Source organism: Pithys albifrons, chromosome 14 (genome assembly GCF_047495875.1).
Source record: "Pithys albifrons albifrons isolate INPA30051 chromosome 14, PitAlb_v1, whole genome shotgun sequence".
Classification (NCBI taxonomy): domain Eukaryota; kingdom Metazoa; phylum Chordata; class Aves; order Passeriformes; family Thamnophilidae; genus Pithys; species Pithys albifrons.
The window spans coordinates 7919413-7936607 of NC_092471.1; the positions used below are offsets into that span (position 1 = coordinate 7919413).

Below are 17195 nucleotides of genomic sequence, written 5' to 3' on the forward strand. Positions count from 1 at the left end.
AGTGAAACCTATCAGATATAAAGTACACACTTAACTCTCTTCAAGGAATGATAAATTAGGGCATTGATGGCAACTAATCAACACTTTGTGCCTTGCACAGGTGACAAGTAAGCTTGGTGTCACAGTAGGTGTGGGCTGCTGTGGGTGGTAGGGATGTGGGCAGAGGAGCCTTTGTTTCTCTGCCTCTCAGGTGGGTGAATGACAAGGGTTTCACCTTGGCTGATGGACAGCTCTGTGCCCTCTTCTTTGCCTGTGGGCTTGACTTGGCAAGCTGGTCAGCCTGGCATTAGCACTGCAGCAAAATGGGTATAATTGAGATGATTTCAAGGTTAGAAGTTACTTCTTCCCAATAGGGTAGGATACTGCCTTTATATTCCTCATGCATGAATGAATGCTTAAATGCAGCTTTCATGAATTTTCTTTACTCTGGTTGCACTGGGAGCTGGCTCAGTGTAGAGCTACACCTGACACTGGGCAGTAAAGCTGCTCAGACTTCTGGCTGTGGGTGCTGTTGAAACCACCCAGCCAATTTTGTTAGATGAACACTTCAGCTCTGTGGGGTTAGTGTATAAATAGCTTTTGATATTGAAGTTCAGCCTGGATAAATGCTGTAATGTCTTGTCTGTGATGGTTCCTGCACTTAACATTTTAGGATTCTTAGGTTATGGCACAGACTACTATTGATTGCTTCTTATGGGTGCCTGTAGTTAGCATAAAACAGAAAAGCACAACTTTTGTTGTGGCCACTTATTTATAAATACTTGGAGCATTCAAGGAGTCTCAGAGGGCGCAGTTTGTGCCCCACAGTGAGGGGCTGTGTACTCAGGTCATCCCAGTGCCTAGGTACGGGGGTCAGAGCCAAACCCTCTAGTCCTGCCATCAGCAAGCACCGTGCACCTGGAGCTCGCTGCCTGGGTAAGGAGGCATGAAGGAACAGCAAAGCAGGTTGTACTTTGCATAATAACTAGGAGTCTCCTCCTGCCACCTGCCCAGGCATTGTGGCTTTGAGGTCACATTGATGCAAATATGATGTGGGGATGTGCATCTTTCCTGCCTCTTCACCCTTTTGAAATGCATGCCACACAGTCCTGGAATTCAGCTTAATCAGAGGCAGGAATGTTTGTACCAAGATTGGCTGATGTATTTATTTTACCCAGGATTAATTTATAAACTCTCTTTCTACCTGGAGAAGTTTGATTAGCATTATAAATCCAACGTGAGATGGATACTGAAGGAAGTTGAGCTTTAAAAAAAAAAGATGGGAAATTAGAGGAGGAATTTGGATTTAAATTGCATGGCTGCCTATGGTCATGGAGGAGCTGAAGTTGGTAAGGTTGTGTTTCCTGAAAAAATGTAGCCCATTAGGGATTTAATTTTTTTATTTATTACAGATATTCAAAATATGCTTAACCCAGCATCTAGACATGACTTAATGGTTTAGAAGTCATCACAATAACAGTACTTTTTTTTTAGTTGCAAAACTACACTATATTTCATTCCCTAATATGACCCATGGAAATAAAAATGGAAATCCCAACAGGCAGCTGTGATTGTAGTTTTCATGTCAGTGATACACAAGATTTTCGGCCAGTGTTAGGACCTGACTGATGAAACTGTGCCCATGTGAACACACATCTGGCCTGTGGGCCAGATGTGTGTCAAATCCTTGATCAAGCTCCCCATGGCCTCCCCGCCAACATTAGTAGAGCTGCTGCTTGCAGAATTTGTTTCTCTAAAGTCCAGGACAGTGGGATTTTTTCCTCTCAAGGACAGATAAATGGCATAGGGGATGAAGGGAGATCTTTTCCTGAAAAGCAGTTGATAAAGTTTATTGATAAAGTTTATTATTGAAATTGATTGTAACTGCAGGCCTGTTTGAGAACAAGAATTAATTTTTTGGGTTATTCCCAGAGTGTTGTTGCAGATGCCTGTGGGATTTTGGAGTCACTGGGGAAGGTACTGGTTGGATTTTTTGTTTTATTTTATTTGCTTTCCCAGCTGTTCCCCACTATGTGCTAAATGGGTCTTGTAACCTATATGGACGCAGCACATGGATGAAAGAAGAGAGCTAGAGGGGGAGAGGAAGAAGTGAGGAAATATTTCATGAGGCAGTTGAAGTGAATGATTTTGCTGATCGGTGAGGTGGCAGGCAGCCATCTGCTCGCTCTCCGCATCCCTTCCAGCTGACCTTAGCTTTGTTCTTGGTGAGTTTCTCCTAGGGCCCATCACAGAGGAGATGGGAGGTTTATGGAGAGGGAAGACTTTCACCACAAACGGATTCACGGGAGGTTACTCCCTTGTCTCACACCTTGACTCTCTGGTAGCAGGTTGCTGGAGCCACTCTTGCATCATGTGTCCTTACTCTGGAGCAAATGTTAATGGAGCCAGAGTCTCTGTGCTGCTGACGCAGGCAGAGGGTCCTTGAAAGCAGGCAGTGACAGTGCAGAGCTGGCATTTTCCTGTAGGTCTGCTAATTAATTGAGGTCACATGTCCCAGCTTTTAGTTTGGTCATTGCTTCTCTCCATTAAGCAGACAGTGAAATGCCAAGGAAGGGGAAGAGGGGTTCTCCCCTCCACAGAGCACCACTGTGACACCTGGGTGATGGTCACAGGATGCTGTTGAGCCATGGGTACACCAGCCTGTGGATGGAGCAGTATTCTTTGCTGCTCCAAATAGGAGAATTTGATTTATGTGGCAGTAAATTATGAGAAATTCTACATGCTGGAATGTTTCCCTGATCTTTAATGGTCTGCTACAGTCAGGGCTTGCTAGAGAGCAAGGTGTTACTGGGTAAGCTTGCTGGGTGCATTCTGGCAATGCTGAGGTGCAGGCTTTGGTATTTTTATATAAGCTATCATTGCCTCGCTTCAAAAAAAATAATACTTTTAATCAAAACTTACTGTTAATGTGGAGGGCATTCCAGTGCAGAGTACGTCACTGCTGCAATTGTCTAGACAGGTTACCCGTGTCCCTGTTAAGCAACCGCATTATTTATTTATAGTTATTTATTATAATAAATGTGATTGCCTGCAGTAAGACACGAACTCTACCGAGTCATATTTCAGATCTCACAGCTGTGCTGGTTGAATTTTCAGAATAAATAAAACATTTGCAGCTGCAAATAGAGCAGCCTCTTTGATTCTTGGGTGACTCCAGTAGGTGCTGTTCCTGGTAGAGGCGTAAGAGGAGGAGATGCTTCCTTTTGGGGAGAAGGAGAGGGTGTCCTTCAAGTCCTCACACACTGCCTGACCTTGGATGATGTCCTTGTGAGGTACAGGAGCTGGTGGAACTTGCTGTCATTGCTGGCTTCAGCAGGGCTAGGCTAGTACCTTAGGTGCTGCATTTAAGCACTTTAAACAGAAAACACTGAGTGTGTACAAGAAAATGGAAGTTTTATGGATTTTGGAGTATTATCACAGGGATCATGTTCTCTCCTGCAGGCCCACTGACTTTGGTAGGGTTACTTAACATTACTCTGTCAGTGGCTATGGTAAAAATTTGGTGTGTGTTTTTATCCCTGGAGTTTTGTTGTGTGGAAGGAGCTTGCCAGCATTCAGACAGCTCAGGTTTTCTGGGAGAAACTGGAAGCTTGCAGGTATCTGGCTTCTGTCCAAAGGGAATGACTTCCTTTCTGACCAGTTACACAAAATCTAGAGTCCTCTGAGCTGTTTAGCCAAGGAGAGGAGATTGATGGTGAAGCTGGAGATTAACACAGGAGAGAACTGACCAGGGGAAACAGTTTCTTTGCTCACCCTTTCTGACTGGTGTTCAAGCTAGAAATGGTCCTTGATGTTTTTCCCTGTGGAGTCTCAGGTCTGCATCTTTTGGGAGTCATCTGGCTGCTGTCCTGGTTGTTAAGCCTCTTTCAGAAGCTTTGCAAAGCTCCTCTGGATTCCACTAAGTTTTGGACATGTGCTACTCACATGGTGCTTATCCTCTGGGTCTGTTGTGATTGCTTCAACTCCTTGGCTCTAGGGACAAATAAGCTTCTTTATTTATCTAAATGAGGTTTAGGCCTTACACCCATCTGTTTGGTGAGGTGGGGCCCAAGCCACATGCAGAAGACAGCCTTTTGTGCTGGCAAGGAGCAATGGAAAGCTTATCCAGTGGTGTATTTCATATGTATGCTGAGTGGCAGGATTATGTGTACTACATCTGTTTTAGTAAGGTTGATCTGATGGCAACATATGGTCAAAATAGTTGAACTTGGCTAGATGGATGTTGTCTTTCCTGTAGACCTTAATTTTATTAAAGTATGAAAGAACATTAAGTTTGGCATTTTATAAAATTACTTCAGCGAATTGAAGTTAGTTGTTCCCTGTAGCATTTGATAAAATACACAAAGGCCAGGAGGAATGAAGGATTCACGTCTCAACTGTCAGCTGTGGTGGAAAAATGAGGTGACGCTGGATTCGTGATACAAAAATCTGTTCATCAGCTCTGGAACTTGTCACAACATAATTTCATCTTGTTAATTTTAGTGAGTTATTGACTCAAAAGTAAATCATAAGGATTTGTAGAAAGAGAGCAAAACGGTATTTTACAGTGAGTGCTTATTTTTAGCTTGATTTTTTTTTTCAAAAGGAAGATTTCATAGAACTTCCTACTGTTATAAAGTTAACATGCTCTTGCTCCAATAAGGCCTGCCTGATTGCAGAATTTGAGGTTTAATCATGCACCATCAAATTCTATTTTCAAATTTAGAGCTAAAACAATCTTTCAGGCTTAAGTTCACAATGCTCATTTTCATTTCACTGCACATAGTGGCAGATAATTATTGTTCGTGCTGTATTTCTCTCATTACCATTAATAGGTTAGTATTACAGCTTCTGCCAGACCACAAATAATTAAAGGTTACTTCAAGTATGACTTTAAAGGAAAAAAAAAGGAAAGAATTTCCAAGGAATTGAACACAGTGAGGTAATCAGTGTCTGCAACAGAGACCACGTAAATGACTTAATGTGCCCAGATCAGCTGATAGTGAAACATAAAACCTGTTCAAGCTTGTTAGCTGATCTCATCCATAAAACCAACTGCCTATTCTTCATGGATGTTAACCCAATTATACTAACTTTTTTAGGTAAAAAACCCACAAAAGTGGAAAAGTTACGTTTGAAAAGGGAGTAATAAATGAGCCTTCCTGCTGTAATTAAGCAGATTGTTGATTAAACAGACCAGTGGGCTGATTTAGACCCTGCTGTTCACTGTGTGGAACTGGTCGTGTTCAACCACTGCTATTGAATATAGGAGACCAGCCACATCCTAAGCAAGATGCCAGGATGGGGACTTCCAAATTTCTATGCCAGTGTGTGCATGCAGCAAATGGACTTCTAAGAGAGGGAAAGAAATAGGCTGGCTGTGAGCAGGATATACATGGAGGGAAGGAGTGTTTACAATCCCTCTTGTATCATTGACTTAGACGAGTTCATGTCTGGTAATAGCTGCAAGTAGTGCAGCTGGAAATTCCTCTAGGATCTGTGGAAGAAAAAGACTCTATTGCTATGAATTGCTTACAAGTAGTTTTGCTGGAGCCCTTATGAAATAGCAACTCTTGAGTGGTTTGAACTGTTCTTGGGCAGTGCAGGATGTGCTCTGGCCATCCATCTTCCTACTGTCCCCAGGAACACTCTGTAGCAGAAAACACACAAAGATCCAAAAAGTAGTGAGACATGTAAAAGGTAATGCTCATCTTCAAAACTGGCTTGTCTGTTGGGATCCCTCTGAAATGCAGCTTTTTTCAGGTGTTCTTTGCTTTCTTTTTTTTTTTTTTTTTTTTTTTTACTATTAAAAAGCAGTGAAGCCTTGGGATCCAGCAGGTCTTCCCATCACTTTTGGAAGGTGCACTGAGGTGTGTGATAGTCCCACCTTAAAAAGATGTCAGCTGATGTAGGAGAGCCCAGGGCAACCATATCTGTTGGCAACAGCAGCAGAGACCTGTGGGAGCTGGAGACTCAAGGTTTTTGCAGACACTTTTTTCTTGAAAGTGTTTTTGTAGAAGGACTGGAGCTACTTTCCAGGTGCTTTCCTTTAACTTTATGGAAGGTCTTGGTATGGAAGAAAGCTTGGAGGCTGGTTGTTTTGCTTAGCTTATGGATTGTTTGGGTGGCTTGGAGGTGGCATTCAGCTCTTTCCAACAGAACTGGCATGTGGCAGTCAGGAAAGATGGGAAGGTCCCTGCATCAGAAGCCAAACAGCTGATTTGGTAGAGAAGCAGGAATGGAGATGCAGTTGAAATTGCTGACTAGGAGAAAGACCTTTCTCCTCATCTGCCTGCATGGATATCAGCAGGGCAAGATTCCTTTGCAGAGGTCGAGAAATGTGCTGTAATTGAGATGTGCAATGAGCTGTTCCTGGGTGGAAGCTGTGGTGTGTGGCTGGGTAGAGAAAGGCTCTTCTTTAAATCTTATGCAGAAGAAATCAGCAAACCTTAGATTCAGCCTGGCTGTGAGGATCTCAAGTGGTTTGTTAAAAGCATATTTGATGAGTGTAGAGATGAAGAGAAGATGGGGGAACAGCTGGAGAGACAAGTGCATCCGAGCCTGGGAGGGAAAAGCCTGTGTGTAAGGCAAGGATGATGAGCCAGTGGGGAGCAGGAAGGTGGGCAGAGGTGGGCTGGGAGTTACAGGTACGTGGGGTCATTGCTCTGCGTGCAGTGCTGCTTCTTTGTCCTTTTCATTTCTGGTGACAGATGTGGAGAACTAATGTGTTGCCCAAAGGAACAAAGAACCTAATAGGTGTTCATTGAGGATGCCGGGTGCTTGTATGAAAAACAAGGGGAAAGGCAAGTGTTAAACAATGAGGGTAATTTGCCCTATTGATGGTTTTCTGCTTGTTCCCTCCCACTGGTTTGCTGGATTTTAGTAGGACTTGAATAAATGAGGAGGAGGAAGATACTGTGATCAATTTGCCTTGTAGATATTTTGGAGCTGATTTCTGGTAGTAGTGACTGCAACTGGGGTGGGCAGGCATTAGGAAAAGGAGTCTTGAGCAGAGAGATGCTCCTTGGAAAACCAAATCAACCTCACTGTCTGTAACACATTCTTTCTCCCCATGTCCTGCTTTCAATCTCTGATTAAATTCTGCTTATTTTAAAAAAAGATGTCTTCTAGAAGAATTTGATGGTATGTTAGTGAAACCTCTGGGTGTTGGGTGTTTCTCCTGTTTCCCTTAGCAGTGCTATTGAGATCGAGATTCTGTGGCTTCCTGTCTCAGGTTCTGCATAGGAGTTTTAGAAGAAGGGGGAATTGTTCACTGCTTTCCTGTTAGTTTGCCCTGTAACAGCAATTGGTATTTGTCAGGATTTTCAATATATATAATCTATCAAAGAAATATCTTGAGTTGCAAATGAAAAGCTGCAGTAGTAATTTGGGGGGAGGCATATCTCCCTTCCCTTGCTTTTAGTTTTGGTTGGTTGGTTAGTTGCTTGTTTTTTTTTTTGCTTGTTTGGTTTGGAATTTTTTTCCTGATGTTAAGATCAATATTGAATAAGTACTGTTTTGAATAAAATTGACACTCAGGTGGCCAGGACCAGTAAACAACAGCCAGCAGTTGAAACAGTCCGAACATGGCTGAGTGGAGGAAGGAGATCATTCATCACGCTCCCAGTTCGTTACAGAGATAATGTTTGAGGAAATTAAAGTGCGGTGCAGAACTGCTCAGGGGTGCTTTTCCTGCACCATGCATATGCTCGCGGTTTATTTGCCATTATTCTGCTGTAATGTATGTTTGGCTGCTAGCAAGCACATGAAAATCTAATACCAGGCTCAAACTGTGCCTCCTTTATTTATAAACAGCTTTTCTTTTGCTGGTGGAGCATGATACAGGGACATCTTGCCATAGACTGTGTCAGTATAAGGTGCCAGAAATGAAGAGCAAACATTTTATGTGATTAAACAACTGAGACGTTCTGACAGATGTTTTCCTGACAGAGTTTTCAGGAAAATCAGTGACACTCAGATCTGGTTAATGCATGTGTGATGTGTGTATGTGTGTGTACGTGTGTGTTTGTGTGTGTGTCTGCCTCCAAATTCAGGGCAGGTGTTACTGGCTGGCTCCTGGAGTGTGTTTTGGTGGGCTCTGCAATGTGCAGCATCTCTGGATGTGTTTGGTGCTGGGTCCCTTCTGGATGCTGGGCTACCCACAAAGTCCATCTCCACTGCAGTCCCAACAGCTTTCCCTCCTCTCCAGTCTTCCTTCTCTAAAGATTTTCCTTTTCTTACCATCATAGCTTTTAGTTTTCTGGTTCCTGGCTCTGGATTTCTTTCTTATACTTCAGGAAGTTTTTACTTGTTTTAATAAAGATTTTTAGCATAGATCTTGCCAAAATAAAATCACAGCAAAGGTACTGGTTCTGACCTCTTTACCTTGCTGAATGTCCTTCCACTTTAATTCCCAACTAGATGTTTGTGTGCCTTTAAGGTTGGTTTATGTTGGGGCTTTGACAGTTTCTGAGTATTAAAGTAGCTTTAACATGAATTTGAATTCAAGATAATACAGCTATGGCTTTTGAAAAATTGCAGTTGATTATTCGTATTCTTTTGTAGGTGGCAGAAAAGGGCCTAAATATTTTGAAGTTGTATTTGGAGAAGTAATAAAAATCAGTTCAGACCTGTCCAGGCTAGGCTGTTTGGGTTTTTTTTTCTCAGATTAATGGAGCAGGATGGACCTTTTTGTGATGTGTAATCAAGGTGGAAATTTATTATGAGTCAGACTGCAAAGGTGTAATCCCCTTCAGGGATTATGGTACATTTTGCATATTGCCTCCAAGTTCCTATGTGAGAATTCAATGGAGGCTTTAACCCTGCTGCTATCTATAGCTTTGGGAAGCATTCATTCATAAAAATGGATTTTACCAACAGCTTTGCAAAGACCTAAAGAAAGCAGGGGTGCCTGGTAGAACAAGGAACATCACTGATTGCCCAGGAAAAGATTGTGATGCTGGCAACTGGAGTGATGAAAAGACACATAACTTGTGTGCCAGAGGTACTGTAACTCATTTGGGGTTGAGTTCACCCCAAAGTGGAAGAACAGGGTGAATTCATGCAAGAACAACTGTGGAATACTGAAGGTGCAGTTGTCTGATTAGGTGACCTCCAGTGGTCCTTTCCAACCTTAACCATTCTGTGATTCTGTGATTTCCATCAGTGGCACCCAGGATATTTTAGCAATGCATGGCGATATCACAGTGTGTGTTTGCTTTTCCAGGCCAGCTCTGCTCATAAACAGCTGGTTGTGTTCAAGTAAACCAATCATGGTTTGCCATTAAATCTTAATTAGTTAACAAATGGTAATGTGTTACATTATATCTGTTTAATCTCATTTGCATGGAGTAGGAGATATTTGTTGGTGCGTGGTTAAGAGGTTTAGACGTGGCTCTGCAAAGGTGGGGGCAGATGATGGGGAGCTGGGGTGGTGGAACAGCATCTGCTATAGGATTGCTTATGCCACAAACACTTATTTTAAAGAAAAAACCTTTTATGCTGCTATGTTTGGGTTGAAGGAAGCACATTTATTCCTTTTGACTCGGTTGTGGGAGAATGCTAAATAATTGCTTCATCCTACCAAAGGCACTTGGTGAACAGGGTGGAGAGAGAGCATAAAGGCTAAATAAGTGTAAATGGTTTAAGCATTTCTAATTTATGGCACAGTGCTCACAGGGGAATATGCTCAGGAAGACCTGCAGCGTCTTTCCTATTGAATGAACGGATTAATGATGGCAAAGTCTGCCATGTTAGGGACGTGTGTGAGGTCACTCCTTGTCGTTGGCTGTAGGAAATACTTCAGCTGGAAAAAGCCACCGTTTCCTTGCGGCTGCTTTGGATTCTGCTTTTACAGTCGAGAGAGCAGATTCTTTTTCTGGGATAGTTTTGGAAAATATTTAATTAAGCGGCTCTAATGAGGGGCCATTATAACTGCAAACGGAATTATTGTTATCATCATTTCAGCTGTTAACATTTTAAGGGCAGTTGTTCACAAACTGTTCAGTAATTAGGGCCCAATTCACTGTGGAAAAATTGTGGTTGGGTTGCTGCTGCTGCAAGCGTAACATGGAAAGGAACATGTGAAAGGAAGTCATTCTTCCCAGGATGTGCAAGTGTGCAGTGCACACATGAACCCATCACTTCTCCATAACGTAGTCTGCCAGAAGTGGTGTGGGTTGCTGTGCCATGTGCATGATAGACTTATTCACTGTCACAAGTACTGTGAGATTGCATTCCAGTCCTTTTATAGGTGTGCAGAGCAGCGGTTTGGGACAGAAATGTGGAAACTTGTACTTCTGGCACAGCTGCTCTGATGATTGTGGTCTACGACAGTTCTGTGAGTGTATCGTTACTTTAATGGCCAGGTGAGCCTTTGAACTTCTTAGCAAATTAAACAGCATGAGGAAGGGAAAAGCACGAATTACCCCTCTGTTCTTGGTAAGAAGTAGCACCTTACACAGCTTGATGCAAATTGTTTCTAGTTAAGGAATGTCTTAAAATGCAACTCTGCAGGGTTGCTCAGCTGTAGCTATAGTTAGAGCTGCAACTATAGATAGCATTAAATTTATTTAAGTGCTTATAAAGTGAAGTTTGCTTCTTCCTCCGAGACCTATTTAGAGCAAGTCTAGCGGAATTGTTGAGCAGCTTTCGGCACCTCATGTTCAAGCATGTTTTTACTGCTGAAGTGGGCAAGTTAACAAAGAGCTGTCAGTGTCTAGCTGAGTGGGTGCTTTGCTTCCTTGGCCTACCTTGGGATGGTCCTGCAGAAGCTGTGTGCTGGCACTAGCCTTCCTGCTGTTCCAGGTCCCGGAAGGGTAGCAAAGTGTGGAGCACAGGGCTCTGCTTCCTCTGGGAACCATCTCTGGTATGAAAATAACTTGGTGTCAGTCTCATGCTGAGAAACCTCAGCTCCTGTGGTTTTGCTTTCTGGATTAGGCAAAGGCTGCAACTCTTGATCAGTAAATCCTCTTTCTAAGCAGGGGTGGAAGAGCTTTAGCTCAAGAATAGGGCTTGGTGGTGGCACAGAAGGAGCTCTGGAAAATGCGATGTGCCACGTCTAAGCCCTGAGACTCTGAATTTTCTTGTATTTACTCCTCTTCAGCTTATGTAAATACCACCTCTCCTGAGAGCCAATGGATAACTTTTATTCGATCTGGACAAGGTTTTTTCTAGGTAACCATGGTTTGATCTTGGCAGAGGACATCGTAGAAGGTCATTAGTGGTCTCAGAAGATGTGCTGCCAAATGGCCATGGTGGTGGCAGGAGATCAGGGTGTCCCTATCCAGTGACTCTGTGGGAACACATGGCTTGTCATTACAGGATTATCCTTTGGAAAGTGGGCCTAGGGGTTGGGGTCAGGGCCCCTAGATCAGTTTGTGGATGAAGAGCTGATTTCCTGCAAGACCCTGCTGTCCTGCAGAGTAGCTTTCCTGATTTACAAGTAGGAACCACAGATAAATGGGAATTCTGTTTGGCACTGTGTTGCAGCTGTGGGACAGCCAGGCAGTGAGATGCTATGTAGTTTGGGACTGAGAAATTATATTTTTCCAAAGGAAGGGGAAGATAACTCCTGCCACAAACAGCAGCTCACGCAGAGCTACTGCAGAGTGAGAATTAGTGATGCCTTCAGAGACCTGTGACCCAGCCAAGGAGCATGGCAGCCCCAGGACATGGGCTGGGGTACAGAGGAAGGTGGTGCTGCTGTGCTCCCTTGCAGGCTCATTCCTGGAGCTAAGGCAGAAACATATCTAGCAGTGAACTGAAAAACCTGTTTGAGTTCACATTTCCCATCCAGGCCATAGCCATCCATACCCTGGAACTGAAATCTTGTCGCTTTGCCTGCGGGATAGAGTCAGGACAGCACAACCATCTCATGTGAGAGCTCCTCCACTGCTCTAGTAGGTGCTGCAAGGGATAAAGCTGAGATTTCCAGCACTGATGTTCTTTTCCATTCCCATCCTAAGCAGTCTGCTAGCAAAGGAATTTATGATAATGAAAATATTTTTTGTGCAAAGTGCTGTAGCATAGAGCAATAAAACCCCATAATTGCAGCAGGAATGTTCCACGTTAAACCAAACTATCAATTATAGTTTGCACAGAGATTTGCTAGACTAAAAAGGTGGTGCTTTCATGTGAAAAAATATTCATTATCTTCTTTCAAACACACCTTAATTGCCAACATCAAAATCATTAATTAAGCAATACATCTTGTGAAACTGGATTGGTTCATCCAGTGCATGTGGAGTGGGATAGGAAGGGTCTAATATGGAGAGTGTGTGAGTCCCTAGATCCTTGCAAGGGAGAGCTGTTAAAGTAAATCTGTTTCTATCTATGAAGTCTGTACTCTGAGCTGATTTTATGATAAATGTTTTTGGGGTGCAGTTACTTAATTTTGTAGCAAAGCTGTCACAGCAATAGTGACAAATTCTTCAGCCAATCCTTTTTCTCAAGCTCCCTGCTTGGCAAACCCTTCCTGCACAGTCTGGCACTGCAGCCAGCTCTGGGGGTGGCAGGGCTTTGCCAGGCCTGCCTGACCCTGAAACTCAGTCCCAGGTGATCCAGGTGCCCCAAAATGTGACTTGGAAGCATTCAGGAAAAGTGTAGCTGGAGCAAGACAAAGCAAGGAAGGAATTTGAGTTCTGTTTTGGTCATCTGTGCCCAGTTGTGTCTGTGCTGCTGGTTTCCAGTTTCTTCCAGTGCTGTTATGAAAGGCAGAGCTGCTTTGAAGAATGGGGGTATCCTATTGAGGCATTTTGTGCATTTCTGTGCTAGCAGAATTGGATAAAATTCAATTTTAAGACTGCTGGTTGAGACTTGGAAATTTAATTTCTTTAGCTTCTGGTAACTCCATCCTTGCTCAAAAATGGCTTTTCTGTATAATGTCGTTGGTCAGCATCATGTCTGATTAGGGCAAGGAGAATCTCAGACCAGCTTTGTTGTGTATCTGATGCTTGTTGGTTTTTTTGTTCTTCTTTTTCTTCTGCTTTGTTATATCACTCAGGAACACCCTCAAATTAATGGTGAAAAGCTGTTGCAAAGAATGGTCCTCATGGTTGCAAGGTGAGAATTAAGAATCACTGAGACAAAGAGACCTTCCTCTCCAGGTGCCTCAATGCACCCTCTTTGGGCAGAAAGTCTCCTCACTCTGTTGATGTGCTTAAAGCCCATTTTGTGCTTGACCCTAATTTTGTTACATGTGTGAACTTGCTGTGAAAATGATGCGTAAGTTTCTTTCCTCTATATATAATTTTAGAGAGTGATATTATCTTCTGTTTCCCAGTAGCTCTGGAGGAAACTATGCCTCTAAAGTATTTGTCTCATCAATTTGCAAAGACATCTTTATTGCCCTTGGTGGATCATAAAGACTTTTTTCCAAGGGGATGTTTACTGTAAAAGCTAATGAAGACATCATTGCTTTCCATGTCATCTCATAGCTTGTGCTCCAGCAAGAGTGATTGACTTCTTCTTGTGGCTGTATTTTAGCTTCTAGGTGTGTGTTTTAATGATTTTTTTTCCTCAGCTTGTTAATGGTGGAGTTGAGGGATCAGACAAAGACAGCGTTGTCTAAACTGGCAGGACTTGTAGCAGGCAGGGAGGATGCCTGGGTGCTCTCTTTGCTTTCCAGGTTTTCTTTGAATAACAAAGTGCTATTGTGTGCATCACTTAAAATTAGACATTTAATAATTAAACATGTTTTTTTAAGATTTTTCTCTCCTGAGTCTCAGTGTGGGTAGGAAGAGTGTTCCCAATTACACTTTTATGACTATAGATTTTCCACTTCTCATTCTCAAGAGCATGGAAACATGATTAATGTAAAAGATTGTCAAACAGCATTAATCACTGTTGATTTCTTATCGATTCCTGCCCTCCCTTTTCCCAGAGAGCCATTGTGCTTGCACTGGCTGGTCAACTTCTGTGCAGTGAATAAAATCTTACACCTTTGTTGCTGCCCTCTTGCCCTGTGTTTTGAAGGAGTATGGTGAAGAGCCTGGGAACTGCTCCTTTGGGATTATTGGAAGCTTCAGTCACAGTGGAGAGAAATAATGGGAGGAGAGAATAAGCATATTCTATTTGATGTTGTTGCTTTGCTGCCACATGCACTAAACTATCCACGTAAGACAAGCAGTTTTACATCTAATGTATATTTGCAGCTGGGGTGGCCTTTGTGAGACATAAGTGACATAAGGTGAACAAACTGCTTATTAAGGTAAGACAATGAAGGCCCAATTTTAAAAGGTTAAGATGTACTAGGAAGTATCAGAGCATCCTCCAAGTCATTAATGCTGTACAGAATGCACAGCGTGTGGTATTTTGAAAGGCCACTGTAACCTTTTCAAGCATGAAGCATGCTAAAAGGAATCTATTTTCTTACTGCCTTGAAAAGGGAAATCAGTCTTAAAAAGCCTTAGTTTTTATTTGTTTAAAAAAGAAACCTTCTCTTGGCATGTAAAGAGAGAGGGAGGATCCTTAAAGCTAAGTGAGCAGTGAGCTGTCTACAGCAAGAGAGCAGCCCTAGAAATCCATAATTGATGTGAGATTGAAACATTATTAAAGTAAAAAATATTCTTGCTGTTGTATTTCTTTCCTAAATTCTTATCTGTATTTTAAACTTTGCGTGAACTTGGTTTTGACTCTAATCAAAATCAGCAAAATGTTGTGGTTGGATGTGTGGGGGGTGTGGGATCTCCGTGCATCTGTTTGTGGTGCGGAGCAGAGGTGAGCAGGCTGCAGAGCAGAGTAGGGAGGGGCAGCTTCACCCATCTTGTGTGTCAGCAATGACCTGGGCTTCAGAATCTGAAGTACTGAAACAGCAGTTAGTTCAGTTTGGGAAAAAAAAAGGGGGGGGGGGAAATCCAACAGACAAGTCTTTCAGGCGAATGAGCTACAAAGACCTGAAAAGGGTTTATATATTCCTTAAAGCTTGTCTGGTATTTTGATTTAGATTGTTTGGTCTTATCTAAAGGATGACATCTCCCTACAGAGCCAGCCTTGCTGTCCTGTGGTGTCACAAAGCAGCACCACTGCTCCCACTCAGCAGGTCCCTGTGCTTCCAAACCCATCACATCTCATTGCCTGCCATCACCTGAGAACAGGAACATCCATTCACTCCTGCCCCATGGATGCTGCAGCCATGTGCCCATCCAGTAATTGTTTTGGGGCAGCAGTAGTCCTCAAGAGACAGCAAGTGATAGACCTCCTGCCCCACTTTAGATCTGTGTTAGGGTGAGCTAGGCAAGACCACACTTTCAGAGTGCTGTGCAAGTTTAGTGGTGCCTCCTCCTTGCATGGTGCAACTTGAGAACTGTTTTTTGGGGATGTTGTTCCCTTTTGTGCTTTGTATTTTAACAGAGAAGGTTGTGGACAGTTAACAAGCCTCCTGAGACTTGAGGAAGCCCCCAGGTTGCCTTTTGCTGTAATCCACTTGCCTGTTAGATGGCTATGCTCAGTTGAAGCAGCTGGGCTTTGCAGCAGGCATCTTGCTTTCCTTGGTGAGAAGGTCTTCATGAAACAAATTAACCAGATGCAATTTCTGACTTAAGCCCACTGGGAACTGGGAAGGTAGCCGACCATCTTGCCGTGAGTTAAATATGAACGCTGTGAAGGAACAATATAAGTACTACTTGTAGGCTGCCCTTGGCATCTGTTGGCTAAATGGCCTCTTCAAATATACACTACAGCTCCAACTTCACTTAGCTGTAGCTAAGCTCCTGATTGCAGGATGCTTTTTCCTCCTGACTATTCAGCCTTCAACTCTTGCAGTGTCAGTGGAATTAAAGAGCATAAAGAGCAGGGTTTTACAGTCAGGGTTGCTGCTTTGGCTTGTGAATCCTGAAAGCTGCTCCGGAAAAGCAGAGGTTTTGTGTGTGGAGGAAAGAGATGAATTAAAATATTTTATCCCCTCCAGAACACAGAGAAAGAGAGTCCTTATATTCAGATGATCTTATTCAGTGGGTGTCTAAAGGCTGAGTGATGTGCAGTGAGTGTACTGGGGTTTTCAGTACATGTGGCATTGAGAGCAGGCTTTTTTCCTTTTCTGAGGGAATGGGGCAGATTTTGGTTCATCTGGGGTTTCTCCAAGTTTGGGATTTGATTTGCAAGTTAGGTTGTGCAAATTGGTAACCAGGCAGTCTGGTTGTGCAGACTGATAACCAGGCAGTTGTCACTCAGGTCTCTCCTTTCATATGTTATATCTCCATTGTCTGCCTCTACTTCTCATTTTCCTGAAAGCCAACAGCAAGTTCACTGTTCTGTTTTGGGACTCCTGTGGGACTGCTCCTGGTGTGACACATTCAACAATCAGATCATAAAAAGGAAATCTAGAACATGCAAGGAAGGGACAAAGCAAGGATCTTGGCAGTTCACCAGCCTCGCTATCTTTCTTGGCTGAGGCTTACAAGCATCAAGTTGCGCTCCTGTGTGGAGAAACAGTGGTTTAACGTTTGATAGTGATCAGATCAGGAGGAGAGCAGAGCACCAGGCATCCGACAGGTTGTCAAACCTGTCACATCCCAGCCTTTTCTTCCCCTTGACAAGGTTAGCCACTGACTGACAAGGGTACATTTTGCCAGGATGGCAACAGAGCCTTTAGAAGGAGAAAAAATGCTTTCAAAAGTGAGTTCGGCTGCTTTCCACATATCTCAACATCTCTGCGCAAAGCTGCATTCTCAGATGTGCCTTTGCAATGACTTTGAGTCTTTTCCTTTCTCTACTTCCCCGCTACTGGAAAAACAAACACACACAGAGCCTTCTCCACAGGCTGCAGTCATGAGCCGGATGAGACATGGATGGGCTGCGAGGCCATCAGCATCCATTGTGGTGGCCCCTGGTGAGGGGTGGATGTCTGCAGACTGGGGACAGATGCACACAGCTGTGAAAATACATGTCTGCTGACACTGGTGTTACAGATAAGGAGAGTTTGGGGAGGGGTGAATTTCTAGTCCAAACTGGAGAGGTTTCTCTCTTGATCCCCTCCTCTCCTGCCCACCCTTGCATCTCTTCTCTTTTTCAGGATATTGAAGGATTGGAAGTTCTGCAGTCTGTCCATCTATTCACTGCTCACAATGCTGACTGCTGTGTTGGTAAACCAGTTCTAGCTAAATATTTTTTTTAATTGTGCCTTCAATACTTCCTCACTCCCAGGTGCCTGTGATTTTTTGAAAGGCAGCTTGGCTCTAGGATTTTGTGATGCAGATCAGCGTACATTTGTGTTGCAC

At 43.3% G+C, this 17195-nt stretch overlaps 1 protein-coding gene across 1 annotated transcript in view; it reads left to right on the forward strand.

Moving 5' to 3' along the window:
* HS6ST2 (heparan sulfate 6-O-sulfotransferase 2) overlaps positions 1-17195 on the forward strand; it is a 129912-nt gene that overhangs the window by 18331 nt on the left and 94386 nt on the right. The gene's annotated exons all lie outside the window — the stretch shown is intronic.